Below are 17,818 nucleotides of genomic sequence, written 5' to 3'. Positions count from 1 at the left end.
ACCCTTTTACAACAGAAAATGGTTTTACATAAAATTAAAGGTTTATAACAACAGAATCTCAAATTTCAAAAATAGATACTAGATGTTTCCATGACTGCCAGATATGGAGGTTTGGGGTGTTCTAGGTGTTAAAATGAGAATAATGATCTTATTGGCAGTAAAACAAAGAGGATCCCACACACCTTGTAAACAATATCATCTTGATCCTTTCAACATATACAAAAATTTTGCAGCTGATAGTATAGCTATGGTATCAAGTAGTAACATAGTTAAAAATTGTATCACAGAGCTATTAGTTGGAGAAAAACACAGTTGCTTCCCAGTACATGGTACTGTTTTTAATCTATACATTTATACTTCTACATTGCAAGAAGTTATATGTAACTCTCATTTTAAATGATACAATATTTGTGATCCTTCAGGAATGACAATGAAGAAAGTGTTTGAAGCCAGAGACTATAGTTTATTCTACAACTACAATGTGAACATGCTATACTTCACTATAGCAGAGTATGGCCTGGACTGGATTTCCTGGGAAACTTCAGCATTTTACTATTACCTGTGCCTTTTAAAATAGGATTTTTCCCCCCCTAAACAGAAAGTTACAGGTTTAATTAATTATACCTGCTAAAGCTGATTCAGTTAATCAGTTACCCACGCTCAGGTAGACTCTTCCCAGCCAGTTTGTGCCTCATTTATCAGTTCAGCTTCCCTTGGCTGGAATGACTCAAACACTTCACATCCTGAGCAGGCAACACAAACTATTCCCTTCCCCAAAGAGCTTCCAGCCCAAAATAGCCAAGACAAACAAAAGTGAGACCCAGGATAATGAGGGAGAGAGTGAGGCAAACAGAAAGTGGGAGGACTGCTTGGAAAAAATGTGGGTTTGGGGGTGGTAGCTTGTTTTTCAAGGAAGGCTGCAGGAAGAAGAAAGAGGTGTGCAATGAGCAGCAGGTGGGAGAGGGGTCCCTGTGTTTTTCCCAGAGGAAATGCTGCTGTGGGCAGGTGCAGGTAAGGGGAAGGAAGAAGGTGTGAGGACCAGGGACAAGCAACCAGAGCTGGGCCTTGGGGGTGACTTGAAGGGCAATTCTGTGCTCACAGTGCCCTGACCTACAAGGTACCATTGCCTGCTCTCCTCCCAGCCTGGCTGATGACCAGACTCCAAGGAAGGCAAATGTTTTGCCAGCCTGTGGCTAGAGGAGAAGCCACCCTTGCCTTGGGGTGGAAAGGAGGAGAGGAACAGGGAAGCAAGAGGAGAGTACTGCCTCTGCTGCCCCAGCCAGGGGCAGGATTTGTCATGCCCTTTCAGCTTCTCCTTCAATGAGAGAAAAGAAAAGCAGTTTCAGGAATATTTGACAGAGATAGTGAGACAGACTTCAAGTCAGATTCTTCAGCTGTTGTCTGTCCAGCTGTGCTCTCAAAGAGTGGAAACAGCTATCCAAAAATACCATGGATTTAAAGCAAAACCTTAGGATTCCAAAATCTTCTACAACCCTGCTTTTTAGACTTTTTTTTTAATATGTACTTGTCCTCCATCAAGGTAGTCCTTGGGTCCCAGAAAATACACTATGTTTTGGAGTATCGGGGAAATTAAAGAACAAAGTAGATACTAAGCTCTGTAATAATCTGTTTTCTGTGCTGTGCACATCACCAAGCACAATAGACTCCTGGTCCCTGACCCATGGATGCTGTCATAGTAAAATCAAAAGAATAGTCTGCTGTAGACAAAACAAAGCCTGGTATTACATAGCTTTTAAAAAGTTTAAGGAGCTGAATATTGAAGCTTCAAGTGTTGGTTAGGAATAGGCACATAACTGTAACCAAACTACAAACACAGAGAGATTTGCACGCACTTGTGCTCACACACACCACACACCACGAACACAACTTGAAGTGGGGGCTTCAACAGGCTGTGGTGGTGATTTCGATTTAACCAAGCCCTTCATCATCCTCAGACACTCATCCTGCCCATCCTAGTATAGGTCAACATTGCCACATCCAAGCTAGAGGTGTCTGGTTTACTTGTGAATCACCTTGAAAACGCCCAAATTTTTGTTCTTGAAGTAATTCAAAACTATGGCTTAGAAATAAGCAAATATTTATTAAAAAAAATACCAGCAATTTCTGCAGACTAGCAGAAACTATTCAGTTTTGGATAAACATCAAATATAGGAAATGCCCACACTCCAAAATATTTCTTTGTTGAAATAATTTGGAGAAGCAAAATTGGAGAAAAGTAGCTGGAAAAAAAAGTTTTACATTTTCCTTTCTTCACCTTAATTAGATGGAAGAACCAATACTGGCAAGAAGCTCAGTAGTGAGGAGGAATAAAAATAGGTACAAAGCTAACTCTGGTCACTGTGTGACTACTCCCAATGGTATTGAAGGACAAATCTATGGGGAAAGGCTATAGGAATGGATTCAGAATTGCAATGAATTGAATAATTCTATTTTTGTATTAGACTTTTGAACTGAACAAAACTTGAGACAAAGTAAAGCAGATGAACACAATGTGAATGTAGTTTATTCCACTAATCCTCATCCTCATCCCTTGTATTTATGGCAAGTTTGCGTAGGATTCCTCTGTTTGTCTTTTTGCTTTTAAAAAAAGTTCTTTCATACTACCAGGCTATTTTTCTTAAATCATTCTGACCTTTAGTACCTAGGAGGTTATTTAAAATGAACCACATGATGAAAGATTGTGGCTTTGGCAATATTTCTTATATGAAAAGGACAGGGTGTGGTTCAATAATGGTGAAAACAGAACTTTCTGGAGAATATTTTTCTTCTTCATTTCTTTATCTAAGACAGAAAGTCTTCATCTTCTTTTAAATAAATAAATAAACATTCGGGCAAGTAGGATGTATATCATTCTGGATGTACAGAACTTTGTCAGCACACAAAACAAGACCTTTGTCTATTGACAGTATCAGTGGTTTGCTATTTGTGTTGTGCTTCAGCTCTGCCTATGGCACTTTAAATGAGTGAAATGGTACATCCTAAAGGATGATTAATCTCACATAATGCAATGGAAACTCGGTGCCAGTAAGAGATGTACCTAGGCCCACATTTTTGGGAAGGTTGTCCACTCCTGGGAGATGTGTCAACGCTTGAAGTGTGTTTTTTGAATTACAACAAAACAAACTGAGAGTAGATGGCAGGCCAGTGAAGCCGTTGGGAAACTGGGCTATTCCTGTCTCCGGGAGCTAGAGAGAAGCAGCTTGGTTTGACGCCGCGTGGGTTGGGAGCCAGCACAGTGATACAAGGAATGGGTAGTTGCTGCTGTTGAGATGTGTTTTTGAAAGTCTAAGAAAACTGACATGCTCAAACCTCAAGACAAAAGAGGAATGATGCAGGAAAATTTTGCACTTGATGCCTCAAAACCAGACTTTCTTTCTTGAAACAATCACAAAAACCAAGAGATTTCTCTGGCGGTTCTTTATGAAGACCCCATAGCACTATTTGCATGATTTTGCGTTGACAGAGGATGCTCACAGGCAAGTGATGGCAGCACCAAAGCAGTTCAATGCCCAGCTCCAGAAGTGGTGACCCAGTGATGCTCCCAGGCTTTCTTTGTATCCTTCATGGACTTGGACACCTTAAACTCAGCACAAGGATGTTCATCCCCTCTAAGGAAGTTGCTGCAAAGGTCTGTGTGCTGAAATTGGGTCCCTCCCTCCCCACCACAACACCGGTTTAATGAAACACAGCCTTGCCGCTTGGCTCTCCCTTGTAGTGCAATCCAACCAATTGGTTCCTTTGGATGTAGACAGTTCCTGCCACACCTGGAGTTGCTGGTTCCCACCTCTACTTGTCTAACAGCACACACAGGCAGGGAGGAGGCAGCAGGAGTGAACTTCTGCCTCCCCAGCCTCAGAGGATCCTATCAGCCACTTCTGAAAAGGGGCCTTGACAGCCTGGAGACAAAGGCAGAACACACCAGCCTCCAGCCTCCAGTCCAGAATGGGGCCACACCAGCAACTGAGTGCATATTAAACAGTCATAGAGAAACGGGCAGGCAGGGATTGCATTTGCGTTAAACAGGCATAGAAAAAAATGCTTGCTCAGACAGAAAGCAATGGCCAGGACCCACAATGGAGGAAGTATCAAAACCCCTCTGTACAGCACTGTGAATTCAAACTCCAAGTTAGCTACTGTTAATTTAGTGTTCTCTTCAGTTAAACTAATTGTGGAGTGTTTCTACATGCACAAAGAAATGAATTTCAGAAAGAACAGTGTTGGGTGAGACGCACAGGTCTAACTGTTCATGTCCCATTGTTCTCACTCCCTCAAAACCATTCTCATCACACAGTAGCCCTATTCCAGCTCTTTCTGCTTTCGTGCTGTTCGCAGTTTGTTGATGCAATTCCTTCCTCTGCTCTGGCAGAATAAATGGCTCTGTTCTTACACTGCATTTTACTCCTCTCCCATCCAGTCATGCCATTATCCTCTTGTCACTGTGCAGCAAATGTGCAAGGCACACACTGAGGCTGCAAGGAGCAGCATTAACCACAGAGCCACCCCACCCTAAATAACTCACCCTACAAAAAATATTGTATCACTGCAGAGGCTCCCTCAGCAGTGACCAGGATGGCAGAGCACCACGTTATTGCTCTGTGCTGTGTTATATTTACAAGCTGCTTTGGAAGTGAAGAAATTGCACCTATTCCCACACAAATTTCCCTGCTCCCTCCGACACAACGGTAAGAGGGCGGTTATTGCAACATCCTGCAGTGTAATACTGAAGGGTATGGGACAAACTCAAACACCCACAGAAAACAGAACAAAAGGACTCTGACAAAAAAAAGCCTGGGTTATATGAAGGATAATGACTAGGAAAACCCTGAAGCTAGGAAAATACAGTCCTGTGAAGACTCATCATTGCTCCGACAGTGCAGGTATTATAAAACATATGCTCCGGTTTTGCTGGAGCAACAATAAATCTGACACACACAAAAAAAGCACCAGTTCTGTTGCCTGGTTAGTCTTGCTTGAGGCTAAAATACCTAAAAACCCATCCAGTACAGGAAGTATTTAATCAGCAGTTTCCTGGGTTTGCTGTCATGCCCCAGAGATACCATTCCCACAGAAAGTTTAACTGTAGAAATAAATATATACTTCCAGAGGTGGCTAATTAAACAGTAAATTGAAATAATTACAATAAGATGAATTAAAAAATCTGAAGCTCTTTAATAGTCCCCTCTGTTCCTTCTCTGTAGGAGAATGGTGGGTTTCAAATTCAGCCCTGAAGACATTCACTCTTTTGCCAGAGTAAGTTAATGTTTAATTCTGCTACGCCTGGAGGGAACCTCTTGCCAATACTGGAGGAAGATTTGGAGTAATTTCCCCACCTCCTGGGCAGTTTACTACCTTCTTGGTAAGGTATCCTTTGGAAAGATAATGGGTTCTTGGCCCTCATCTACATAATGCTCAACGGTGGGGGTTTTTTATATTCCAAATGTAAGGTGTTTTCCAAAAATTTCCCACTGAGACGTAACAAGCTGGCACTGTTTCCTTGAAAAATCCCAAGCACTGAATCTTGTGGGAAAGGATGCTGACTCACTGATATTGATGGCTCAATACTGAGGTCTGATACTAAGAAGCAGGACAATTACATTATTCAGGCAGGAAGAAGAAAGCTATAGAAATGAGAAAGCAAGAGGGAGGAAAAGACAAAATGATTCCTTGTGATCGAAGTCATACTGTAAGAAAAGTGAGGTTAGACTCATTTATCATACATGGGTTTAGCTGATCTGCATGAATTTGTTTCATTCAGATTCACTGTGTTGTGCCTAAGGAATATAAATTCAATACTGAATTTTAAATTCTGGAATATCTAGCTCTGTTCTTATCCCAAGCCATGAAGAGACTTCCTCTCCTTTCTCTCTACCAGACTTTGAACAACATATGGTCCTCCTTTCTCTGAGTAAAACCTGAAAAGGATAAGAAAACACTTCTTTAAATGGACATTTTAGAACTGCCCTTTGTAGGAGGGTATCTGATTTATGGTATGGTTTTATTTACATGCGATTTATCATTAGTTCAAGCACGCAGCATACTACCAAAAGCACAAGGCAATCTTCAGCTCCATGTCAGGCATGAAAAGATGCTTCTTACTTTTTACATTTCTTTTTAATTATGATTTAAGCTTTATGTGTGGTATTCTTTGCGGGTCCAAGACTTACTTGTTTCTGTGGGATTTGTAAATGCTTTAAAGTGCCACTGAAAAATTAAATTGCCACAGGCAAGTAAAATAGAACCAGTCTCCACGACTGCCAGCACAACCATTGCCAGCTACAGTGTTCAGACAAAGAATTATAAGGAAAATATGCCATTTTGGTGTTTACTCAGAGTAAGAAAATCTTCTTGCTTCTGTAAAGATGTGCTGAGGAGAAATGGTACAATTTAGTTTTAGCTCAGCTATACCATGTGGGATTACCCGGGCGATAACCGCAGCCACTGGGAGTCAGCCCAGCACTCAACATCCTGCCTCCCAGACATATTAATCCCCCCATTGCAACGCTGAGCACCAACCAGAGAAATTCTTGTGGAAGCTCAGATTTCACATCCACTGGCTTTTCACTTCTACCTCCCAAGCAAGCATTTGCTAGTTATGCTGGAGGGGAATTTTGAGCCGGCAGAGACAGACACCCCATTGCCCAAAGACTTTCTGGGTTATGGTAATGTGCCTGGTTTCAGTCTGGACCCTCCACAAATTTTCTGTGAACCTTATTTCGGTTCCTCTTTTCTTGTGAATTTCTCTGTGAACAGAAATTGAATCTTTCAGTGGATGCCTGATTCTAGTTTTTCTCAGACTGGTGTTGCACAGCTGAGCATCTTGATTTGGAGCTTTATTTTATTTATTGAAAGCATAAGTGAATAACCAGGTTCTGCAACCTACCCCAGATCATCCTCTATCTTCTTGCTGCTACAGCTCCACCGGTGGAAAGGGGCCACAGACAATACAAAAGAGTAACAAATGAGCTACCTAGTTTCTGTAGATGCGTTTCCAGCTAGAGGAGGAAACAGGCACTACCACTAAGGAGCAGCATCTGGGAACTCTTGTTACCATGGCTTACTTGCTTCTGGAAGCAGCAGGAAGCTCAAGGAAACGGTTAGTGCCTGCTTGCTGCTTGCTGATAGCAAGAACAGAGAAAAAAATTAATTTCAGCTTAAGTCCAGAGGTCACTTGACCAGTGTTACCCTGAGTCAATAGTTTGGTTTCTTTTTAAAAGCTTGATTAGATATCTATATGCTACAAGTGCAGAAGCAAAGTATTTCATACTGTCTCTGTTAAGTGCAGTGTACACATTTTGCTTCTCAGTCCAATGCCTTTGAGCTCAGAATGTTTTGGCACTGAGGTTTGTTTGAGTATGGCAAGAGCAAGTTTTGGCTTGGACAGTCACTAACAGCACCTGTCTGGCACAATGATCTGTTCCTCTGTCATGGCCACAAAGCCCACTGCAGCCATGGGCAGGCAGAGCCCAGAGGGGTTTAAGCATTTCACCCCATGTGAAACTTCCCCTGACTCTGCCAGGAAGGGCTGAAAGAACCCCAGCTGTGAAAGTCAAAGGGTTTAGATAATTCACATGGGGAAAATTTGAAAGCACCCTTGAATTCAAAGCAAGAGGTTAAACTTCCGAAGGGGTTTCCTTCTGAAAAGACTCACTTATTTGAAGTCAAGCAGGCAGTTCTGTCTCCTCCCTCCCAAATCAAAAAAAAACAAATGTAATACATTTAACTTAAAGGATTTTAAATTAAAATAAAAGAGTAAAAAAAATCCCCATTCTTTTCATAATCCTGTTTTTATTTTCTGAGCATAAAAAAGCTGAGCTGAGCTAACATCGATGTCAACCCCACTTGACTGCAGTAAGTAGAATGGTTCTAGCTGTATATGCCTGTAAAATTGGAGAAAAAAGTATTTAAACCTTCAGAAATAATTATATCGTGTTTATGGTTATACAGCAAATAGTTAGATCTGATTGCTTAGAAGACGGTGGGGGGGAAGTAAAGTGTTATCTTACACAGTGTAAATAAATTATGGATCTATTTTCTGAGATTAAATGGATGCAGAAAAGGTTTCCTTTAGTAGGCACTGTCACAAACAATTGTGGGACAGAGGCAGAACTGCTTAGTTGCTTGTGTAAAAAGGACTAAAAGCACTGGCCTAAAACTGCCCACTGTGATGAAGGACTAGAGAAAATGAGGAATGAAAATATCTCTATGTTCCCGACTGTAGCTGCTCTTTTCTGTCAGTTGCCTCCATATTCTGCCTGAGAGGACTGTGAGGAATAAAGCGAAGTTGTTTTCCCCTTGGCTTAGATCCCCCACCTTTTTAAAAAAAAAAAAAAAAAGCCCTGATTTTGTTACATTATGGTACATTCAACTTGTGTATGTCCCCTGTCTCACTTTCTGTCCTGGCACATTCTTGCAGGCTGTTCTTTGTGGGATTGCTGTGTATAACCTCTTAATAAAGTCAGATTAGTGAATCAAACCCACTAACCCTCGTATCCAAAACAAATAGGGTCCAAAGTTGCAAAGTAAGAAGGATTTTGCCTGCACTCTGCAGCTCTTCAGAAGGGAAGCCAAACTTTTAAGAGTTGGCAGAAGGTATTAAAGGAGTTTTTCTTACCAAGTGACAGCAACAACTGGGTGTTGATTACCTTCAAAACAGCTCAAATACAGACATGCTTACACAGATTATTTTTCCCCTGGGTTACCCCTTACTTTTTTCAGACAAAAAATTACCTGATTAGTGGTCAAAAACAGTGAAAGTGGTTTTTATTTGCCATTCTGTATGACTGTCTCTTTCTCAGAAGTGTAGCTCTTTTTTATGACACAAATGAATAACTGACTTCCGTGAAAATTCTGGAAAGAGCATGCATGAAGGAAATCAGTTATTTGCCCGTTCTGGAAGAAAGACCCTTCACTTTTTAATAACTGCTGATGTTCCTGCTTTAGCAGCCTATGTGCATTCACATGGCCCTGAATCAAAAAAGGTCTTTATACTTGGGGAGTGTAACTTGTCCTTCTTCCTGTTGCTCTGGAATAGGTGGTGAAGAATGATGTAGCCATGAAATACTTCAGAAGAGTCGACACACTGAAGAGGTTTGCGCCCAGACCTCTGTCCTGGATCTGAGACACCCTTTGATTTTGGCACAACTATGATTATGGTCCAGGCTTTTAGCTCTGCCCCAGTGTCTATGACCAAGTACACCAAACCCCCTGCCTCCTGTTTTCCCACACCTGTGCACTCCTCAGTGAAGGGGAAAGAACAAAATGTGTATATCCAGTCTAAAGCCTCACTGCCTTCACAGACAGGAAGAAGCAGTGTGAGATGTGTCTTCTGCAGGCAGTTCTTCCTACTGCTCAAATGTCTGTGTTGAGCAGCAGTTCCATGGCCAAATAATCATAGAATCATAGAATCAGCTGGGACGGAAGGGACCTCCGAGATCATCAAGTCCAACCCTTGATCCACTACTGCCGTGGTTGCTAGACCATGGCACGAAGTGCCACATCCAGTCTCATCTTAAAAACCTCCAGGGACAGAGAATCCACCACTTCCCTGGGCAGCCCATTCCAATGCCTGGTTATCCCTTCTGTAAAGAATTTCTTCCTAATATCTAATGTAAATCTCCCCTGGCAGAGCTTAAGACCATGCTGTCTTGTCTTACTGCTGATTGCCTGGGAGAAGAGACCAACGTCTACCTGGCTACAACCTCCCTTCAGGGAGCTGTAGAGAGTGATGAGGTCTCCCCTGAGCCTCCTCTTCTCCAGGCTAAACAACCCCAGCTCCCTCAGCCTCTCCTCATAGGACTTGTGTTCAAGTCCCTTCACCAGCCTTGTTGCTCTTCTCCAGACCTGCTCCAGCACCTCAATATCTTTTCTGAACTGAGGGGCTGATATGGTTTGGAGCTGGCTCCCTGCCAAGTCTCCAAACCTTACCACAAGAAGTCCCCTGCCCCCCACCCCAAACCAAGGGAGAAGAGGGGAAAAAACCCAAAAGAACTGAAAGAGAGAGAGACACAAAGCAATATATAAAAATATATTTACACTTATATTACAGTTATGTACAGTTGAAATATATATACAATTTCACAGGGAAAAGGGAAAGGGGAAGGGAAGAACAAAAACCAAAATAATATATATATATATATCCTGATCAGTAGCCCAAGGTCTATCAACTAAAAGAATTAGCAAAGAATATCTTACTACTCTCCTTGGGACAACGGAGAGTCACGCTGGAATGACTGCCGGCAGCCTCCGCCTCCCAAGGTCAACAAGGCCTTACCAGGCCTCACTCTCCAACCTGGCAGACTCAACAGCAGGGAACCCACACCTCCAAAGCCGCCGGAAGGAAAGAGAGCGAAGGCGTCTCCTCCTTTCTTCTTATACTCCAGCTTACATAAAAATCGTAGGGAATACCGGGTAAATCTGGGCACTTCCTTGGTTACAAACTGGTCGGAAGGCCTAGGCCAAACTACCACAGGGGCCCAGAGCTGGACACTTGAGGTGTGGCCTCATCAGTACTGAGTACAGGGGAAGAATCACTTCCCTGGACCTGCTGGTCACGGTGTTCCTGATCCAGGCCAGGATGCCGTTGGCCTTCTTGGCCACCTGGACACATTGCTGGCTCATGTTCAGCTTCCTGTCAATCCAAACTCCCAGGTCTCTGTCTGCCTGGCTGCTCTCCAGCCACTCTGTGTCCAACCTGTAGCACTGCATGGGGTTGTTGTGGCCAAAGTGGACCCAGCATTTGGCCTTGTTGAACCTCATCCCACTGGAATCAGCCCAACTCTCCTGTTACAAAATGGCTGAGGAGAAAAAGAGGTCTGAGGTCAGCGGGGGAGAGCAGGACTGCAAAAAGAAGAGTAGGCAATGGTGAAGGAGTAAATAGGATAAAATAGGAAGTAGTATAATTAAAGAAGCCATTTGGAGTAGCATGCGGTGTTCTAGCTCTCACAAGGCACATCTCATGTTTGTTAGGTACTCTCTAGGTCAAGAAAGAGCTGTTCCAAAGGGGGCTACTGATGACCTGGATGCTAGGAGGTGAAGACCACCTAAGAAGAAAAACCTGGAAGAAAGTAGAAGTGAAATATACTGACAAACTGATCCAGAATACAAGCAAAAGGGAGAAAGCAGGAAATTTCACCTTCTTTCACAAAAATGATGCAAGCTGAATATGCATTGACTTTATACTTACTCATTTATTGTATGATTCCTGGTTTTCTGAAGGTTTAGCATCCACTCAGGAAATCAGAAAAGCTGTTTATTGTCCTACAGTGTGTCAAAAATCAGAAGTCACATTCCATTAATAGCTGAGGTTGCTCAAAGCATTCACGATAGCAAAATACCAGACAGACTGTCCCAATGGGCAATAGGCACAAACTAAAACACAGGAGACCCCCTACGAACTTCAGGCGTTTTTTTCGTGTTCCCTTATGAATATGAAGAAAAAAACCCAAATAACTTTTTTTACCATGAGGGTAATTGAACCCTGGAACTCAGGGAGGTTAGGGAATCTCTATCCCTAGAAATATTTGAAACATTCCTAGACACAGTCCAGGACGACCAGCTCTAGGTGGCCCTGTTAGAGCAGGGGGATTAGACTAGGTGACCTCCAGAGGTTCCTTCCTTCCTCAATCACCCTGTGATTCTCTGATTCAACACCATAGTGTATCTTCTTGCTATGAAACCTGTTGGACCTTGGCCAGAAGGAGCAGAGGCCATACATGATGTAGGTCTGTGCCACCAAGGCCCATATCACCTGGGGTCATCTACAGAGGGCTTGTGGCACGCATTTCAGTCATTGTCCTGCTGGTTAACCAATGGTGTAACTATTGGTTAACCAGCATCAAAGGCATCTGGATTCCATTTTCTTCTGCCTCTCTGGGACTGTTTTTTCCTTCCCCAGGAAAGGCAGTTGCACCTGCTTTTAACATCTGTACTTGAGGAAAAAATCATCTGTTTATTCTGACAAAGTAGACTTGAAAATACATGTTGTGCATGTATGCTTAGGTCAGAAGCGTACTTGCCTCAGCTGATAATTATTCTGTATTTTTAGCATCAGGGTGGGCAAATCTTTCTATTTTCTCCATTGGACAAAAAAAATTAAATTCCTTCCTGTTACACACCCAGTACTCACAAGGATTGTTATTCTGACAGCACTGTCTCTGTTGTTAACACAAAGCAAAATCTGCTTTAAAGCAGACGGATAAATACAGACTGGCTTTATTTTAAGCTCTTCATTTCTTTTCTAATGTGATATTTCAGCTTGGTTGGAGTAATTGCTAAATTTTGCAGTCCATAATTCTTCAGTTCAAATGCTGCAATTTTAATGTAGATCTAATGTGTTCAGCTCAACATTTAGAAATACGCACTTTGGTATATTCAGAACAGCGCTATTGTTTATATTGATTTTGCTATTAAATAATCCTCAAATTTTCAGTTTTGGTGAGTATAATTTACAAGAAAATCCCTCATTTACTTATACTTAACAGGCTTAAGTAAATGTCTTTAAATTTCTTTCATGTTTTCTTTTTCTGATTCAGATAAAGTAATGATAAAAATGAATTAAGTATTAAATGATTTCTCACAAAAGCTTTTTTTTCCAGACAGTAAAAGCTTCCAGAGATTTAAGATGAAGGGATTCAACCTCATTAGGCTGCTAAGTCTTGCCAATCTGTTTACATGGAGAACAAATGAAATGCAAGAATTAAGATGGTTTCAGCATTCAAGTGAAACAGCTCTATAAGATGTTACAGAAAGCAATGCTGTGGAGCTTCTGTTGAAATTTCTATTTATTAAGATGTGAAAAATCTATTTGCCTGACTCCAAATCTCAAGCTCTCCAATCTGGTGGTAGGGATTTGTTTCACTTAACCAGCTGTGGCAAGTGTGACCTTGACTGGACTGAGACACTCCACAATGGCTGTGAGACAGTGCTGAATGACCACGTTGCTCATGCCAGCATTTTGGTTGGCACAGGCAGACCAGGAGTCTGGAACTCTGTACCATTCTGCCTGAGGGTTTAGATACTAGAAGAAAATTATATCACTTGCCCCCTTCCCCTCTGTGTACTGGTCTGTCCTCCATTTCTCAACAGCTCTCTTTATGAATTGTATTTAATAACAGCCCCAGACGTTTTTTAAAAACATGTTGGTTTAACATTTCTTTAAAAAAAACACCAATTCCCATCAGACATAATTTTACAGTCTTATTACTTATACAAACATTGAATTCCCCTCATTATTTCTATTGACCTTGGCTTTACTTAAATCCCGTGGTTGTGCATTAGTGCTTCTACATAATACAAGATCATTTCCCTCTGGTAAGATTTACACTACAGTGCTTTAAAAATGATTAAGTATCTCCTTGTTCTTGCAAGAAAGCAAATAAGGTGTCCTTTACCTGACTGTCCGTTCTTATTTGTTTCCAAATTAAACAGTCCTGTGATTATTTGCTCTTTACTGTAGTGCTTTGCACAGTCCGTGAAGATCACTTGCAGATTAGAGCAGTGAAGTCAGGCAAGAGAAGAGGAAAATGGACTGGAGAGAGCTGAGTATGGAAGAGAAGGACTATGACCATCTGTTGAAACTCTTTTTCTCAGTATGTTCTTTCGACATAAAATTTGTTTCTGGGTGTAGGTGCATGCATGTCCCCCGACCTGAGCAGCAGGTGAGGGGAAAAAGGAAGCAGAGCAAAGAAAATGGGGTCAGAATTTTGAAAATTTGGAAAACGAAAAGGGAGAGAAGAAAGTCCTGCTGCCTGCCTGGTGCAGAAGGATCTAAGGATCTGGTTACCAAATAGTTGCAAAGGGACTTCAGACAAATAAAGACAGGAACAGACCAACACTGTATGTGACTTTGTTCATCAGAAATGAGCAGGAAGTTCAGACAGAAGTGTGACTTGTCACCTTGTCTTGCTGCTTGACCACAATGCTTTTGGCTCTGCATGTTATAAATGCTGGGTCTGTATTTCACTTTTATGTTGTTTTTTGGGGGGTTGGGTTGGGGTTTCTTTCTTCTCATTTTCTTGAGATGCTGGGCACTACTAGACTGTCCACTCAGGCAGACTGCACTTAACCAGCATCTCTGCAAGTACAGGATAGGCACGGAATTTTTTCATGTTGTTAGAAAGTGTGTATTTGTCAAAACCAGCCTGTTTCAGTGAGAGCACATACACTAGCTTCCTTGGGAGGAATTTTGCTGTGTCTACCTGGAATTTTCAGTGAAAACAGGCTGCTCAGTCTCCAAGACAGCCTGTTTGTCAAGGCACACACTTGGGGTGTGAGAGATCTGAAGTCAAGTTCTTGGCTCCAATAAAGGTACCACTGGTGGTATAAAATGAAATAGCTCTGAAAGGAGAGACTGAGAGAGCGCTAACCAAAGAAAGAAAATAATGTGGTGTGAAGGCACTTACAGTGGGGAAGAACAAGCTGAATACAAACTCAAGTCTGCTCCATTTCATGTGTGTTTCCTGAGCTCCAGGGTGTTGAATTATGGTAATCCACTTCGTTAAAAAACATTGAAAAAAATGTCAACACCCCTTATAATTTGGATTACCTGACCTCTGTGGACATAACTGGCATGGAAAATAATGTCTCAGCTGTGCAACATGACAATATTAACACACCTCTATGCTACTTGTATAACCTTCCCCAATGCTCCCTGATGGTGCCCACCATGTACTACCACTTTGGGATTGTATGTTTTTTGTATGCAAGAACAGAACCTAAGTGAGCAATAAAACAGATTACAGTTGAAATTATTCCTGCCTGAGAAGGCAAGACTTCAGAAATTACACATGCTGAGAGCCAAGAGATGCATTTGTGATAACAAAGCTTTTATATCAGCCTTGATGTTACTAACATTATCTTTTTAGTTAGGAAGTCCTTAGACTGTGTTTCACAAAGAACAGTTTTAAACTTAATTGAACTTAAAAGCATAGACCCCAATTAATGATGATGTCAATTTAGTTTCGATTGAGATGCCCTTAAGAAATATAGCATGGCTTACGTTATTGTGCCTATCTCAGTCTGAATTGGTTGTGTCTGCATGGTTCTCATCTCCTTCCAAAAGAGAATTCAGTCAGCTTTTCCAACAACCAAACCATCAAGAGGCCACGATGCTGTCTTTCACGTTTTTACTATTGGACTTAGCTCCCAGTAAGGTACCAATTACTGTTGTCAAAGCACCACATGCCTGCAAAACAGACACAAGCCTGTTGCAGAGTAATTTATCCCAACAGCAAACCAGAAGTCTAATAAATCTGCTTCACATGCAAATGATAATCCATCTACTCACCATCACAAAATTTTCCTTTGACATGGAGGGCTACACAATCTGTTGACTACATCATATTTTCCAGTGCATTATCTCCTTAATATATCCATACCTGAATGCTTGGAGAAGCAAGTGGGTCCTGCAACCAACCATTAAGCTAAAGGTACACATCAAGATTTGTTTTCCGAGAAGGTTCAAAACAATGACTTGGAGGTTTTTGCAATTTCCTGCTTTCACTCATGTCTCATTCTCCCTTTGCCACTTCAGTTTTCTAATCCACTTTGTCTGTTTCTCTGAAAGAACAGAACTGCCACAGCAAGAAGGAAACATATGAAACCATATTCTGAGATGGTGACAGCTCTGTGACCACAGCTCCTGTGCACATGGAAAAATCAAGCTATCTGCATATTTCTTTTTTGTTCTCTTTAGTCAAAAGTGGTAAGCACAGCCTATACAGACTATGCCAACTAGTACTGCATGAAGGTCTGATGAAAAAGTCATGGTTTGAGCCATCCTGCAAGATAAATCTCCCTTCTGCCAGGAATAAAAGTATATCTTTATCCCTTGATCTCATATCATGCCCAAATCTTCTCTTTGAAAAGATACAGAAAATGCATCTTTCTGGGAACACTTGGATCACACCGGACTCAAGAGATGATTCTGGCACAAGACCACATTTCTCCCACTCTGTCGCTCCCATCAGCAACGAGACTCTGATCCAAACTCTATTTCAGAAATATAATGGAGATTAATGCTGATTTTCTTACTACTATTACTGAGTATCATATTGCAAGACTGAATGATATTCTTCAAAGCTGCACCCCAAAACATGGCTAAATGCCCTCTTTCATTGTATGTCCTGAAATACAAATGGGCTTAGTTATGTTTTTCCTGTAGGTCACTAACAGTGCTACTGAAATCATTGGGATCAGACTCTAAAGGAGGAGGAGATGTTATGTTAATAATGCATGTGACCTGTTTCATCCTTTTGTCAGGAAGCCCTCCTTTGTAAATTAAAACCCCTGAAATAAATAATCTTCTACATCATGCATTGCAGTGCACCTGGAGGAAAAGTGGTGGAAAAGGATAAGGCAGACTTTTAAGCTTACTGAAGCTGAGTCTGACATCGAAGTACTGAGTTACTCACCTTGCCCATTAACTGAGGAATATCCAGACACATGTGTGTTGTACAGTAACTCTGCGTGCAACTGATGGAGTGAAATACCCCATCTTCATGGTGTTCCATGTTCCAGGTGGCAGTGTAGCATGGCTTCCAGCTCCACGCTTCTTCTCTCTACAAGAGAAGCTGGAGGGAATTAATGTTTCTCATGACTTTCATGCATTCAGTCCATTGGCAATAACAATGGACAGGTGCAAATACCAAGGGGTTTCCGTTAAAATTAACAAACATCCTAAAACTCCACCCAGATGCCTAGGAAAATTAGATATTTTCCCCAGACACTGTAACAGGCTATACTTCCTCTCTCACAAGCTCAAAGCCTGCCTATAAACAAAAGGAATGCTACTGAGGGGAAAAACGAACCCAGAATAAATTCAGGAAAATAGAGCGGTGATAAAAAAATTTTCTACCAATGTTTTGTATATTCCCATCCTCTGGTAACTGTGGCACTTGGCTTTCACCCCATTGCCACGGGATTGTGTGAATTCCCATCAGACAAACGCCCTCTCGCAAATACTGTTTCTTGCCTTTCCACACCCCACTCAGTTTCTCATCAGATCCCAAAAGTTTTTATCTTCTGTGGAAATTGTGCCTAAACTATGACCAATCATTCACACCCTCCTTTGTCAAGCAATTGCTGCCCAATTATACCTGTGGCTATGTGCATTGGTCCTGAAGAATCTCATAATCCAGGTGGTAATTCAGTCTAAAATGCTAGATTGAAGGTGATACCTGGCTGCTGCCTTTATCTGCAATGCCTGGGTCTGACTGAATCAGGTTAAAGTTATAGAGATGTGAAGGAAGTTCATAATTTCTGCCCTGTTTCCCACCATACTTGTATCATCTGGTTCCTAACTCAGCTGGGGAAAATGACAAGAACTCCACTAATGTTCATGGAAGTGTCACCACCTTGTAGAGACACCACGCACAGGAGGGAAGAAGGTTCATGTAGAGTCCCTGCATCAAAACTATTCATGTCTAACAAAGCTGAACAGTTAAAATATTTGTGTGGGTAGAAGGAGATGGCACCTGTTCAATAGAGGAGGGGTTCAGAGCACCATGAAAGGACAGTAGAGATCCTTCCATGAGTTCAAAATAGGTCACTAAAGATGCTTATTCCTTGCCAGATAATGTACATTTCAAGTCAACAGTAGAAACAGAGGTGGCTCCACATCAGACCCAAGAAACCTGGCTGCACTTTGGAGACATTTTTCTCTGCCAGTAGCTGCCGCATTTCCCCTTCACTCCCATATCCCTTTGACACAAATTCAGCAGCAAACGACTAGAGGAAAAGCAGAAGTAATGAAAATGTCCAGAACAATGAAGAGCACACACCCAAACATCAAAGTCCATAC

Source organism: Neopelma chrysocephalum, unplaced genomic scaffold, assembly GCF_003984885.1.
Source record: "Neopelma chrysocephalum unplaced genomic scaffold, ASM398488v2 Primary Assembly neopelma1_66, whole genome shotgun sequence".
NCBI lineage: Eukaryota > Metazoa > Chordata > Aves > Passeriformes > Pipridae > Neopelma > Neopelma chrysocephalum.
Note: the sequence above shows the minus strand (reverse complement) of the source record.